Genomic DNA, 15,595 nt, shown 5'->3' with positions numbered 1-15,595 from the left:
CAGCATGGAGTCCATATCTAGTCAAGGATAAGACTAAACTGGAAAAGGTTCAAAGGTTTGCCACCAGACTAGTACCCGAGCTGAGAGGTATGAGCTACGAGGAGAGACTACGGGAATTAAACCTCACTTCGCTGGAAGACAGAAGAGTTAGGGGGGACATGATCACCACATTCAAGATTCTGAAGGGGATTGATAGGGTAGATAAAGACAGTCTATTTAACACAAGGGGAACACGCACAAGGGGACACAGGTGGAAACTGAGTGCCCAAATGAGCCACAGAGATATTAGAAAGAACTTTTTTAGTGTCAGAGTGGTTGACAAATGGAATGCATTAGGCAGTGATGTGGTGGAGGCTGACTCCATACACAGTTTCAAGTGTAGATATGATAGAGCCCAATAGGCTCAGGAACCTGTACACCTGTTGATTGACGGTTGAGAGGCGGGACCAAAGAGCCAGAGCTCAACCCCCGCAAACACAACTAGGTGAGTACAGCTAGGTGAGTACACACACACACACACACACACACACACACACACACACACACACACACACACACACACACACACACACACACCAACCGTCGCAAACAGAGTGGTAGACGGTTGGAACTAATTAGGTGAGAAGGTGGTGGAGGCCAAGATCGTCAGTAGTTTCAAAGCGTTATATGACAAAGAGTGCTGGGAAGACGGGACACCACGAGCGTAGCTCTCATCCTGTAAATACACTTAGATAATTTCACACACACACACACACACACACACACACACACACACACACACACACACACACACACACACACACACACACACACACACACGCACACACACGCACGCTATGCGTCTCGTAGATGACAGTATACATGCCTCTCCTTGCCACTCGGATGCTTCAAATATTTCTCCCTCATTTGCCGACATACCAAACATATTCCGTCGCGCGCCTCGTTGTGAGCCGTAGCCTGTTCCAGGTGGGTAAGCGTGCTTCAGGTTACGGAACACGTTACAGGTAGCTTAGAGGGGGTCCAGTAGAGATAATAAGCTCCAGGTGGCGTATTACACCCCAGTTGGCATACCAGGTTCCAGGTTGCATCATAGCTTCCAGATGTCATGAAGTCCATTCCATGTTTCAGTTTGCTTACTAAGTTACTGGTACCGGAACTCTTCAGCTGGAAGAGGTTACCGGTGCTGGAAATTCCAGTTGTATAATGTATTCCTGATTGCGTAGTGCATTCAAGATGGAATACGGTATTCCAGATGGCATTTTGCATTCCTGATGATATTTTGAATTCAAAAGTGTGTAGGGGTTCCTGGAGGCATAGCATGATCAGATATATTTTACACGAATAATCATATGGATATTAACACAAGTCACTCATATTTACAATAGAATTTATATGCAATCAACAATAATATTAATAATACTGGGATTATCAAAATAGTAATTTTGAAATTACCAGAATTATCCTATTTAAATCATATTTATATAAATTTAATTCTGAATTTCTCAAATAAATTTGTTAGAATTTTATTTAAATTCCATTGTACTATTATTCACCTTTTCATTGTCGATGTCGGTGAGTGACGTGATCCAAGCTTCGTCTACACTATGGGTCTAAGTGTGAATTAAAGGAGCTGTTGTCATTCATTCCAATTATCCACGGTCATTGTCAGCGTACTATGATACACAGAGGAAATAATTGAGGGGGTTCACAGGAGCTGAAGCTTATACCCTACAAAAACATATAGGTATGTACAGGGATTTATTAGACTCTTTTTCGGGGACGTGACTAATATCTGTATATGAAATATTTTGACTTTAAAGATTTAATCTGGAAGCACGGCCACTGTGTTGGTGATTTTAATTAAATCTTTTATTCTACAGTTAAGCTTGTCACTGTAGGACTTCTCGTAATAAAGTTTTCAACCATAAATATGGTAATATAACATTTTCGTGGTGTTCATCACTTATACACACACACACATCTTTGTAAGTGGAAGTGTAGCGAGGGAGTGGAAGGGGGGGGGGCAGAGAGAGAGAGAGAGAGAGAGAGAGAGAGAGAGAGAGAGAGAGAGAGAGAGAGAGAGAGAGAGAGAGAGAGAGAGAGAGAGAGAGAGAGAGAGAGAGAGAGAGAGAGAGAGAGAGAGAGAGAGAGAGAGAGAGAGAGCATCCTTCCTGGACCGCGCGAGTCTCCCATCACGACAAAAGAGATTACATCACATTAACTCCACTACTAAGACCATCCTGCCTTCCTCTTCCCATTTCACCCATCTTCTTTCTTTCATCGTTCTTCCTTTCACCTTTCTTCTCTTCATTTCACCTTCTCTTCCTTTCGCTTTTTTCTTCATTCTCTCCCTTCTTCCCTCTCTTCATTCCGTTACTCTCCCTCATGCTGATGACACGTTAAGCCACTGAGTGATGAACAAATGTGAATACTGTAAGATAGATTTTCTCCCCAGTGCCCCAGGCGACGCCAGGAGCCAGTGTGCCCTCTTAACATACATAAGAGTCGTGAGGTGTGTGTTCTACGCCTCCGGGGCCACCATCTTCTGAATAAAACAGTACTTGAATATAAAATCTTGATGGTATATCATCTCAAACTTGGCAAGACATCCGCATTTGATCCAAGGAAACGTTTAAGTTTATACAGCATTTATTTTTGGTATTTTCGTAACTGTAAAATACAACAGTATTACAGTATTATAATTACAATATAATACATTATAATACATTATAATACAACCCATTCTCAGGCTACGCTCGTCCAAGCTGTCACTGACCTCCAAGACGTATTCATAAATTTGTAATGTTATGTATATAAAAATATCTCAACATAAATATTATTAAATAGATTAGGATTTTTATTATAGTTTCGCCTAAATTAGGCTAGTTATTGGGTTCCTTTTTGTGTGTTGCATCCTGTCCTCAGGCTAGGCTCGTCCAAGCGGCGGTCGATCCCAAAAGAAACATTCATTAATTTTAACATACTGTGAATTCAAATAGTTATTTTCTAAAATATAACTTAAAACAAAACATTTATTTATATATATATATATATATATATATATATATATATATATATATATATATATATATATATATATTATACATTATATATATATAATGTATTATATATATATATATATATATATATATATATATATATATATATATATATATATCATATAATACATTATATATATATAATGTATTATATATATATATATATATATATATATATATATATATATATATATATATATATATATATATATATATATATATATAAAGAAGGTACATTGGGATTGTGAGGATACATAGCATAGTAATTACAATATTGTAAAGCCACTAGTACGCGCAGCGTTTCGGTCAGAAGAATAGAAGAACATTAGAAAAGAACATTAGAATATTATGTATAATTGGGCGTAGATTTTGTTAAGTGTTAGGTTATGGTGGCGATTATTTACATTTCCTGTTGCTGGGTAAAGCGTTCATAGAGGTGTGAGTTTACACCTCAGATTATGTTCATTCCAACCACTTGGGTTGGACGGTAGAGCGACGGTCTCGCGTCATGCAGGTCAGCGTTCAATCCCAGACCGTCCAAGTGGTTGGGCACCATTCCGTCCCCTCGTCCCATCCCAAATACTTATCCTGACCCCTTCCCAATTCAATGTAGTCTTAATGACTTGGCGCTTTTCCCTGATAATTTCCTCCCTCCTTCCCTCCATCTAGCGGTCGAACCTAAAGACATATATTCATAAATTTTAAAATGTTAATTCAAACTAGGAATTTTCTCAAAATTAAATTAATATATATTTTTTATATTGTGCATATTTGGACATAGGTTAGGTTAGGGTAGGTGTTCAGGTCTTGTTGGCAACTATTTACATCTGAAGTACGTGCGTGAAGCATTTACGAATTACGATTGGAACGGAGGTCGTCAACGAAGCACTGCTCGAGAAATCTACGAACGTCGTCAGTTTTGAGTCGTGTGTAGAGCGGTTTTAATTGCAAAACCCCTGTTTATGAATGCATGAATGACAAATAGTTTCCTCACGACTCCCAATGGATGACGTTCGAACATTTCTCGAACAGACGACCACCTGTTTTCGAATCGCAATCCGTAAATGCTTCACGTACTTCATATGTAAATAATTGCCAACAAGACTTAAACATCTAATGGAAGATGTTTAACCATCTAGTTAACACATCTAACCTAATCTAACCTATGCCTAAACATGCACAGCACTAATATATAATAATAATAATTTATATATGAGAAAATAATATGTTTAATGAACAATTCCTTAAAATTGAGGAATGCTTCATAGGGGGTTCGGCCGCCGCGTTAAAGAGCCTAGTCTGAGAACCGGTTGATTGCTGTGGTGGGCCATATAAAACGAGAAGAGGGATATTTATATAGACACTCGCTGCCGGACATCTTCCTGCCGGCTCCATAAACCCCTTTGCTTCCGTAGCCGGCCGGCTGCCGGTGTGCAGGCCCCTGCTTAGCTTAAGAACACAGCCTTCTCTCTCTTTTGGCGCCTTTCTCTTTCCCTTTCTCGCTCTATGTGGGTCGTAATCTGTCACTTTCCCTTCTTATTTCTCAGATTTTCTCTACATTTCTCCTTTCTCCACCTTTCCCCTCACAATCCATCCTTCTCTACCACCTCAGCCTTCTTGCCTACTACATCCTTCCCTTGTATCCCCATCCTTCTCTCCCACGCCATCCTTCCCTCCCACTCCATATTTCCCTCCCACTGCATCCTTCCTCTCCTTCCACCCCAACCATCGCCCCTCCTGTAGCCTCTGAATTTTCTCAATAATAATAATAAGACGAAGAAGAGGATGAATTAGAATAAGAATAAGAATAAGAATAATAAATCAAGAAAATTATGTTCCAAGTATCGCTGCTTCCTGACCCTGTCTGACAGTGCATCAAAGTTTGTAGTGAATACTCAAGCTATACAGCTGCCTTGAGTATTGGACTGAGGTGTGCATTATTATGTTGAGAACGGACCAGAGGTTTGTTGATGTTCGTTACTAAAAATAATTATTCGCAGACAAATGTGCTTCCAAATTTGGTTATAATCCCAGGCATTGGTAAAATGTTCCAGCATTAACACTCACAAACCTTTCACTCAAAACGGAATCACATTTTAATTAAATTATTTTAAGCTGAAGTAATTATCTTTTGGTTCGTGCATATTCTTTCATTTTTTATTTCATAAAAGTCTGTATTTCACTTTGTAGTTCATTGCAGCGCTTCGGTACAGGTCCCAGACTCAACCCTCGAATATCAGTGTTATACGGCAGTCAGTCAGCATTCTCGTTTTCTTTCAGAAAAGAATTGAACTGTCTGTGTATAAGACTTCGTGCTCGTATTAAGCTCAGTCTTTATGATGACAGTCATGGTATTGTTAAGTGTTTTACCCCAAGTGACTCTTCGACTGGACACAGCAGACAATACCACAAATGTGACTGTACTATGTTATAGTACTATGTATGTTATAGTACTATGTACTATGTTATAGTACTATGTACTATGTATGTTATAGTACTATGTATGTTATAGTACTATGTACTATGTTATAGTACTATGCACTATGTTATAGTACTATGTACTATGTATGTTATAGTACTATGTACTATGTACTATGTATGTTATAGTACTATGTACTATGTATGTTATAGTATTATGTACTATATTAAACTATGTTAGTTGTGAATAAAGACTTGAGGAGGTGGCCGTGAGGGGAATATAGCAAGGGACGGGCAGCATGATAGACACTTCAGAGGCTGCATGTGTCCCGCGGGCTGCATAGAAATAGAGGGGATCCTCAAACATTTACTGAACATGATGATGAATGTGCTCAAAGGATAGAAATAAGTCAGGATGTAAAAAAGATATGGCAGTGTGCGTGTCTGCGGACGCCAGAGACGGAAGTTCAGTCCCACCGTATTGCTCCAAAATGTTCTCATTGATACAACACGCTATTGTGATTTCTGTCTGTATTAACGATATTCAAAACTGGATGAACGAGAAAGACTTCAGCCTGATGGAAGATTTATTGGCAAATATATATCATTGCTTTCAAGATTAAGACAGGCTCAAGTAAACTCAAGGGGGAGCCTGAGTAATATATATATTAGGCAGAGAATTTAAATGGGGAACGGGTGAATGCTAGGCAGGATCTATTACACAATATACGGATGAATATAATCAGGAGGAAAACTATGAAAGAAGTTGCAAACGATGCAGATCCATTTTTTTTTATTATTATTATTTTCTACCACAAACGTGGCCACACATTTACAATGCTAAGCAGAATATATACATTTTCTTCTGTCCTCCATAGACATGGTTAGAGATCAGTTAAACATATAGTTCAGGGATTTATTGAACAATCAACCACAGAACGATGCAGTGATCCATTGAGAGGTGATACACATTGGTCAGGAACATCATAAGCCTTTTGTTGTTTTCTGCGCTTAAGAAAAATGAGATGCAACATAAACAAATATAAGAATATTGTTGACCAGACCACACACTAGAAGGTGAAGGGCTCACAATCGACTTGAGAATGATTCAGGATGGACCGAAACGTCGTCGTCGTCCCTTCACCTTCTAGTGTGTGGTCTCGTCAACATATTTCAGCCACGATATTGTGACTCATCGTCTGCATAAGAATATGGATATAAAAATTACTGAAAGTATTCTCGCAGAAGGTATCACCAAAGAAACCTCCGGAGAAATTACAAATTAGTATTGGTTGATCATCGACCTATCAGGACTCTCCTACATACAGGACAAACAAGAAAACAGATTTTGACAAAGAAGGAAGAACTGAGACTCGATACAGTACAAACGAATTTTCATCAAGAGAGATTGTCCAATTCCGCCAAGACAGAAAGTCAGGAAGGATCTGAGCCGGAAGAAGACATTCTGAGGAGGCCACCTATGGGGTTCTCAAGGGTGTGAATGTTCCACGTCACCCTTCTCGTTTTCTTCACACATTGTCCTGTCTCAACCATTCCTTATCCTCTGTCTTTATCACTCTCTATCATGTCTCTACCATACTTTATCGTGTGTCTCTATTACGCCTTATTCTGTCTCTACCAGTCCCTATCCCCTCTTTCAACCACTCTTTATCCTCTGTCTCTATAACTCTTCATCATGTCCCTACCACTCCAATTATCTTCTCATCCTTTACCACTCCCTATGCCCTCCCGTCTTCAAACACGCGATTCCACAATTCCTTCACTATACAACTTCATCGTAATCTTCACTTGCATAACCCTCTACCATCGCCTCAACCACGAAACAATGCCCCTTCTCACTCACACACACAGCCCATGTACCCACTCGAACTAGCCACGAGGAAAGGGTAACACGAACAGAGAAGATATGATCACTACATACGAAATACGAATAGAATAAACAAGGTGGACAATGACACTCTTAAATTGAGAGAAAATAGAACAAAAGCACATTGCTAAAAGTTGCATTAGGCAAATCAGTCGAATAAAATAAATATCCGTATCGTATACGAGTGGTCAAAAAGCAAAATTTGGACACAAGGTTTAACTCTCATACTCGTACTCCAGGAAGAGTGCGTAAGATTATATTTGATGTGGTGCGTAAGATCTTGAATTACCATAGCACAGCGCACGTACGGTGGTTCAGTATTCTAGAAAGCTGAAAATTCTGAAAGAAAGTGAAAAGTTGAGAAAGGTAAAACGCGAGAAACTGGGGAACTAAAGTAATGGAATGAGATACAGGAAACTGGAAGACATATTGAGTCAGCAAACTCGTTGGAGTTGAATGAAGTATTAAGGAAAATCGTAGATCGGAACACTGTAGTGGCTGAACATCATAGTGGTGGAGCACCGTAGTGACTGAACATAATAGCTGTGAAATAGCATGGTGATATAGCGAGACTGGGTTAGTAACAAGATAGAGGGGAAAAGTAGTTCTGTGTTCCAGTTGTGAGAGCTAACAAAATAACTGAGAAGCTCTTAAAGTCTGGTGAGGAAGGAGGCGTAGACGGGTTGGGAAGCTGGTATTGAGAGCGTGAGAAGTTTATGAGATGGGATAAAGAAGCTGTGAAGATCTTGGTAACCGGAACTACGAGGTGAATATCCCAGCCCAAGCCCAGGATTCATCAACCACTTACGTGCCCATTTACGAAACCCGTACATCTCCCCCTCAGTCAGGCGACTTTGTTTACATTTATTCAACAATTTATGAGCCTCGAAGCACTGCGAAGTTCTTCATAGCAATACTAACTTTGGGTTGTCAAGATTCCCAGCTCGTAAACTGTTAAATGAATGCTGTCTCAGGTGCAATGATTCAGGAAAGATATACACGTTTCATGAGTGGAAACAAAAATGCTTGATGAATCCTGCCCGAGCTGGTTAAGACCGGCGGATTGTTTGTAAAGGCGGATTAAGTTCCACACAGATGGAAAGGGAGTTTTAATGTATTAGCGGGAGATTGTGTGATAAGAGGTGTTGATGGTGGGATAGTGATGTTAACACGGGGAGAAGGATGCTGGACTGGTGGTGTTGATGCTGAGAGGGAAATTGTGTGATTGTGGTATTGACATACGGGGGGGGGGGATAGTGGGATAGAGGAACAAATATTTGTTTGGTAAAGAATACAACTAATTATCTACCCAACTAAACGTATGAGCCGAGGGAACAGTAGACTATCTGAAGGCTCCAGTCCTCCACTTCCTCAAAATAACAAAACCCGTAACTGGGCTGATGTGTCTTCCTGTGTCTGAAGCATCCCCACGTGTATGTGACTTGGAATATAATATATAGAATTCTATAGTGGAATAGAATAGATAAATATATAGAATCGCAGATAATTAATCAGTACATAAGACAATCATAGACACAAACCTTTTTCCCCCTCTGGTGTCCTTCATAAATTTAACACGAAACATACTAAAAAAAAAATTGCTGTAAATTATCTGTATTAAAAACGTAATGACACTTTACGCATTCTTAAAGGAACAAAGAGTCAGTATATCAATCAATATTGTCGGTGCGTGTCATATCCCGCGTCGTCATACACGTGACAGTCACATATTAACAGGTATTTCCTGTAATTAAAGCACCGCTCAGTCAACACCCACGCGCTTGTTACACCTGGGGGGGGGGGGAGTAATTAGGTAAATCCAGTTGAGTGATTAACGGACGGTAGGGGGGGGGGGGAGACTCGAATATCAAGCTTTGTAATTTATCATTATATATTGCAAGGACAATACAATGAAACTACAGGTAGAATAATAGAAGAATAACAATGAGAATACAATTAACAGTGCACAGAGAATAATAGAAGAATTCAATGTGCATATAAAGAGCTGAAAAAAGGATTACATTTGAAATATAATAATAAAAATAGAAGAATACAAGGATAATACAAGAAGAATACAAGGATAATACAAGAAGAATACAAGGATAATACAAGAAGAATACAAGGATAATACAAGAAGAATACAAGGATAATACAAGAAGAATACAAGGATAATACAAGAAGAATACAAGGATAATACAAGAAGAATACAAGGATAATACAAGAAGAATACAAGGATAATACAAGAAGAATACAAGGATAATACAAGAAGAATACAAGGATAATACAAGAAGAATACAAGGATAATACAAGAAGAATACAAGGATAATACAAGAAGAATACAAGGATAATACAAGAAGAATACAAGGATAATACAAGAAGAATACAAGGATAATACAAGAAGAATACAAGGATAATACACGAAGAATACAAGGATAATACAAGAAGAATACAAGGATAATACACGAAGAATACAAGGATAATACAAGAAGAATACAAGGATAATACAAGAAGAATACAAGGATAATACAAGAAGAATACAAGGATAATACAAGAAGAATACAAGGATAATACAAGAAGAATACAAGGATAATACAAGAAGAATACAAGGATAATACAAGAAGAATACAAGGATAATACAAGAAGAATACATGGATAATACAAGAAGAATACAAGGATAATACAAGAAGAATACAAGGATAATACAAGAAGAATACAAGGATAATACAAGAAGAATACAAGGATAATACAAGAAGAATACAAGGATAATACAAGAAGAATACAAGGATAATACAAGAAGAATACAAGGGTAATACAAGAAGAATACAAGGATAATACAAGAAGAATACAAGGATAATACAAGAAGAATACAAGGATAATACAAGAAGAATACAAGGATAATACAAGAAGAATACAAGGATAATACAAGAAGAATACAAGGATAATACAAGAAGAATACAAGGATAATACAAGAAGAATACAAGGATAATACAAGAAGAATACAAGGGTAATACAAGAAGAATACAAGGATAATACAAGAAGAATACAAGGATAATACAAGAAGAATACAAGGATAATACAAGAAGAATACAAGGATAATACAAGAAGAATACAAGGATAATACAAGAAGAATACAAGGATAATACAAGAAGAATACAAGGGTAATACAAGAAGAATACAAGGATAATACAAGAAGAATACAAGGATAATACAAGAAGAATACAAGGATAATACAAGAAGAATACAAGGATAATACAAGAAGAATACAAGGATAATACAAGAAGAATACAAGGATAATACAAGAAGAATACAAGGATAATACAAGAAGAATACAAGGATAATACAAGAAGAATACAAGGATAATACAAGAAGAATACAAGGATAATACAAGAATACAAGGATAATACAAGAAGAATACAAGGATAATACAAGAAGAATACAAGGATAATACAAGAAGAATACAAGGATAATACAAGAAGAATACAAGGATAATACAAGAAGAATACAAGGGTAATACAAGAATACAAGGATAATACAAGAAGAATACAAGGATAATACAAGAAGAATAAAATTTGAATACAAGAATATAAAGGGGCATAATATAAATCAATTGAAATACAAGGAGAATAATAGAGGAATATAATGGAAATACTAGAAGCTTATAAGATGAGTAAAATAGGAATACAAGAAGAGGAATACAATAGGAGAAAAGATTAGGATTAAAAGGAAAAAAGATTAGGAATAAAAGGAAAAAAGAAAAGAATTCAGTAAGAATAGAAGGAAAACTATAATACAACAGGAATAAAAGAACACAGTAGGAACAGAAAAATAATAAAAGAAGAATACAATAGGAATTCAAGAAGGAGGAGAAGAAGAGGATTAGGAACGCAAGGAGAATAAAAAATACAGTAGGAATACAAGAAGAATACAAAGAGAACAAAAATACTGTATCGATACAAGAATAATACAATACCAATACAGTAGGAATACAAGGGAAATTAGAATAATACAGTATTAATACAAGAAGAAAGGAATACAATGGGAATTCAAGAATACAACGGCAAGGAAAGGGTAATTTACATGCACATTATTATCAAATGTTTGCTTCTACCTCAGACACTTGATTTCAGTGTTATTTCCGATATATAGTTTGTAAATGTTGCAAAACAGTGGACCATTGTGTCTAGCATTTCTGCAAGACAGTGCAACATTGCATTTAGCTCTTTTGCAAGACAGCAGAGGATAGTGTTTAGCTCTTCTGGAAGACAGTTAACCATTAACATGCCATAGTGACAGTTCTTCCCAAGGCGGTGGATCATTGTCTAGCTCTTCTTCAATCCAGCTGGGAAGCATTTCTACCTCTACAAGCTACCAGAGTAATGCTTCTACCTCTGTAAGCCACCAGGGCATTACTTGCACAACCTGTTCAAGCCATCAGAGCAACACTTCTATCTGCTATACACGCCACCAGGGCATCACTTCTATCTGCTATACAAGCCACCAGGTCATCACTTCTATCTGCTATACAAGCCATCAGAGCAACACTTTTATCTGCTATACAAGCCATCAGAGCATCACTTCTATCTGCTATACAAGCCACCAGGGCATCACTTCTACCTCCTCTGCATGAAAGCTGATCATTAGGTTCTTCTCCTCCTACACAAACGTAGCAGAGTTCATACTTCCCGTAATAGCCACCAGGGCATGTCGTCTACATCTACAAGAAACTCGTTGGCATTAGCCAGGTTTTTCCTTCCTCGGGAAGTTACAGAAAGTAGAAAAGTTTGGTTTCATTTCGGTAAGTTGTGAGAGGATAAAGTTTCGCTAAATCTGAATGCCAGAAAGTTATATAGAGGTCTACTGAGGCTGTGTTGAATATTGGTGTGAGAGTGTCTCTAGGATGGCCAGAGTGTGTCCCAGGAGTGTGTGTTGAATATTGGTGTGAGAGTGTCTCTAGGATGGCCAGAGTGTGTCCCAGGAGTGTGTGTTGAATATTGGTGTGAGAGTGTGTCTAGGATGGCCAGAGTGTGTCCCAGGAGTGTGTTGAATATTGGTGTGAGAGTGTCTCTAGGATGGCCAGAGTGTGTCCCAGGAGTGTGTTGAATATTGGTGTGAGAGTGTCTCTAAGATGGCCAGAGTGTGTCCCAGGAGTGTGTGTTGAATATTGGTCTGAGAGTGTCTCTAGGATGGCCAGAGTGTGTCCCAGAAGTATGTTGAATATTGGTGTGAGAGTGTCTCTAGGATGGCCAGAGTGTGTCCCAGAAGTGTGTTGAATATTGGTGTGAGAGTGTCTCTAGGATGGCCAGAGTGTGTCCCAGGAGTGTGTGTTGAATATTGGTGTGAGAGTGTCTCTAGGATGGTCAGAGTGTGTCCTGAGTGTGCCCCCGGTGAGAGTGCGCTGAGTATTGTCTTAAGTGTGTCTCGTGGGAGGGTATGGTAAATATTGTCATGACTTCATAATGCTCTAGACGGGTCGAAGCGTCATCACTGCCTTTTGTTTTCCAATTTGTGAGTTGGTTGTCTAACTATCTGCCACGTTAGTGTGACTTACTGTCTGCCTTGTAACGAGTGTATCTCCCGGGAGACCAGAGTGTGTCAAGTATTATTCCGAGTGCGTCCCAGGTGGGGATGGGGTTGAATGATGTTCTGAGTGTGTCCCTTGGATTAGAGTATGTTTAATATTATCCTGAGTGTAATCCTTTGGTGAGGGTGTGTGTGTGTGTTGAATATTGTCTGGAGTGTGTTTGTGTTGCAGCTGGTGTTGGTCTTGTTACTGCTGAAAGCTGCTAGTGACACTGATGACGCTGATGCAGCGGCTTCTCCTGCCTACCCCCGTCAACCCCCCCCCCCCATCCCGACTCCCTCTCTCTAACAAGCACCAAAGGAGAGAGACGTCCCAACACACGCAGCTGTGGGTTGCAGGAGTCTCTGCTGCACTGCAGACAGTACTGCTGCAGTGTGTTCCCTCCCTGCGCGTCAACCAGAATTTCAACCCGTTCATTAGTTTGGGAATTCTCAGCCAGGAATCCAACTTTAATGGCTGCCGGAACACTGAGTCCCGCGTTGCCGTTCCTGTCCCACTTGTTCCACCCACCCACTCCGGTCCCCCTCCCTTACCTATTTGGCCTTTTCTTATCGGTATTTTCCTCCACTCCCCTTCCTCCTTCCCCCTCCCCTTCCCCCTCCTCCTAACCCCAGTAATTCCTGAGTTAGTTTACCAGCTCGTTCAAGTTTGGGGAATCCTGTTTGTTTGCTGTCATCTCGAGCTGGACTGCTATTCCCCCTGCTCCCCCTACCCGCATCTTACCTTCCCCCCCCCCCCACTCTCTCTTCCTTCCTCTACCCCTTCCTCTCTCCTTCCTCTCTCCTTCCACCTCCCTCGCTCCCATTCTATATTCTAACCCTCCTCCCTCCTTCCCTTGTTGACATCATCTCCCAGCACCCGCTTGCATTTGAACGAGGCTCTCGTGAGTTGAATGCAATGATTGTGATGAAGTGGTCTTACCTTGTAAAGTTTGCAGGACCGAACGTTATCTCCTGGTCCCCGCCTTTCCAATTTGCGGTCGTCTAATGCAGTGACTTCTATTCCTTTTTTTTCCTCCAATCTACTTTTAAATTTTTTTATGCAATTAGGCTTTACAGTTTCCACTTTAGTTTGTTTCTACTGCTTGCTATCCCTGTAGGAAAGAAGTTATTACTCATATTCCTTCGATTCTTCTGCTCTCTACAGGGTTTACAGGATTCGTAAGTGGTCGCGTAAATGCTTGATGAATCCTGACACTGGGACTCAGCTTGTATTGAAGCCTCTTATATGGGAGAATGTCAAGCATTTTCTGAGTAACATAGTAGGCACCGCGCCCACCCTTCCCTTTCTTGTCTGATTTCAGTCATTCTGTGGTTTAACTCTTTTAGGTTTTTCAGGCATGACTCTGAGCCGGTGTTGGTGCTCGCTTTGTTATTTAGTTTATCCTCTCTAGGTATTCCATTATTCTCTACAGCATTTCGAGTAGCATGCTTGTTAGAGGCACTAATTTGTATAGTGTGTATGCGCGGTTCGTATTCGTCCTGTTTCTTGTAAATTAGTATGATGTTTGCTATCTTGGAGCTATTTGCCACCTTCCATACATTCGGTGATGTATTGGAGATAGTTGCAAGTGGTTTGCAAAGTATGGAAGTGTATTTTAGGATCTATGGTGAGGTCCTGTCTGGTGAGATCCACAGCTTTCATTTCTGCACGTTAAGGAGTTAATTATTTCTTGTTTGTCTCTATGATTGTACTCGGATCTGTCTCGGAAGGCTCACAACCTCTTGTCTTGAATGATTTTTGTTGCTCGGGCATAGAATTATTTCAGATTTGAGGCATGATTTACCACCACCCACCGCTACCCAGCACCACTACCCATTATCCACCACCACCACCACCATCACCACCACCACCACCACCATCACCACCACCACCACCACCGTCACTACCACCATCACCACCGTCACTACCACCACTACCCTTACACAAAGTTAGATTTCCTGCCATATATTAACGCCAAGTCAATTACACGACTCCCAGAGAGCTTTTAATTATCCAATTAAAATGCGTCTTATTATTGTATTGCGTAATTAATTTAATTTAGACAACAACTAAATTAATTTGAACAGAAATGCTGTTTTTTGTTTTTGTTTATTCAGTTTAGTAGAGATAATTAGCTTCGTCGTGACTGAAGATAATTGCTCGACTAAATCAAAGGAACCCCGTAAAATTATATTCATCAATAAATTAGCGTTCTTTTTTGTACAAAGTTGATTTTAGGAACTTTGATTGTAGAGTTATTGCGGGCGATGGCCTTGATGGACCAGCATCCTCAACTCCATGCTGTCACCATCACTACCCCCCACACCATACTATCCCCATCACACCATATTGTCACCATCATCACTCCCACACTATAATGTCACCATCAACACAGTATGGTGTTGATGGGGGACCTTGAGGACAATACGGTGTGGGAATGTTGAAGGTGACAATATGGTGTGTGGGGGGCGTCGATAGTGATAATATGGTGTGAGTGGTATTGATGGTGACGATAGTATTATTTTAATCATAGGGAGAGTGAAGATAAAGGTAAAAGTACTACCTAGGCAAAACAATAGTTACACACAGTTATTAAGGCAAGGTCAGCGCAGCAAATCTATATCACAGTTGGAAGCTGTCCGTTCTATTTGCCACTCCGTTAAAAAG

The sequence above is a fragment of the Procambarus clarkii genome, chromosome 58, assembly GCF_040958095.1.
Source record: "Procambarus clarkii isolate CNS0578487 chromosome 58, FALCON_Pclarkii_2.0, whole genome shotgun sequence".
In the NCBI taxonomy this organism is placed as follows: Eukaryota; Metazoa; Arthropoda; class Malacostraca; order Decapoda; family Cambaridae; genus Procambarus; species Procambarus clarkii.
This window is presented reverse-complemented; position numbering follows the sequence as displayed.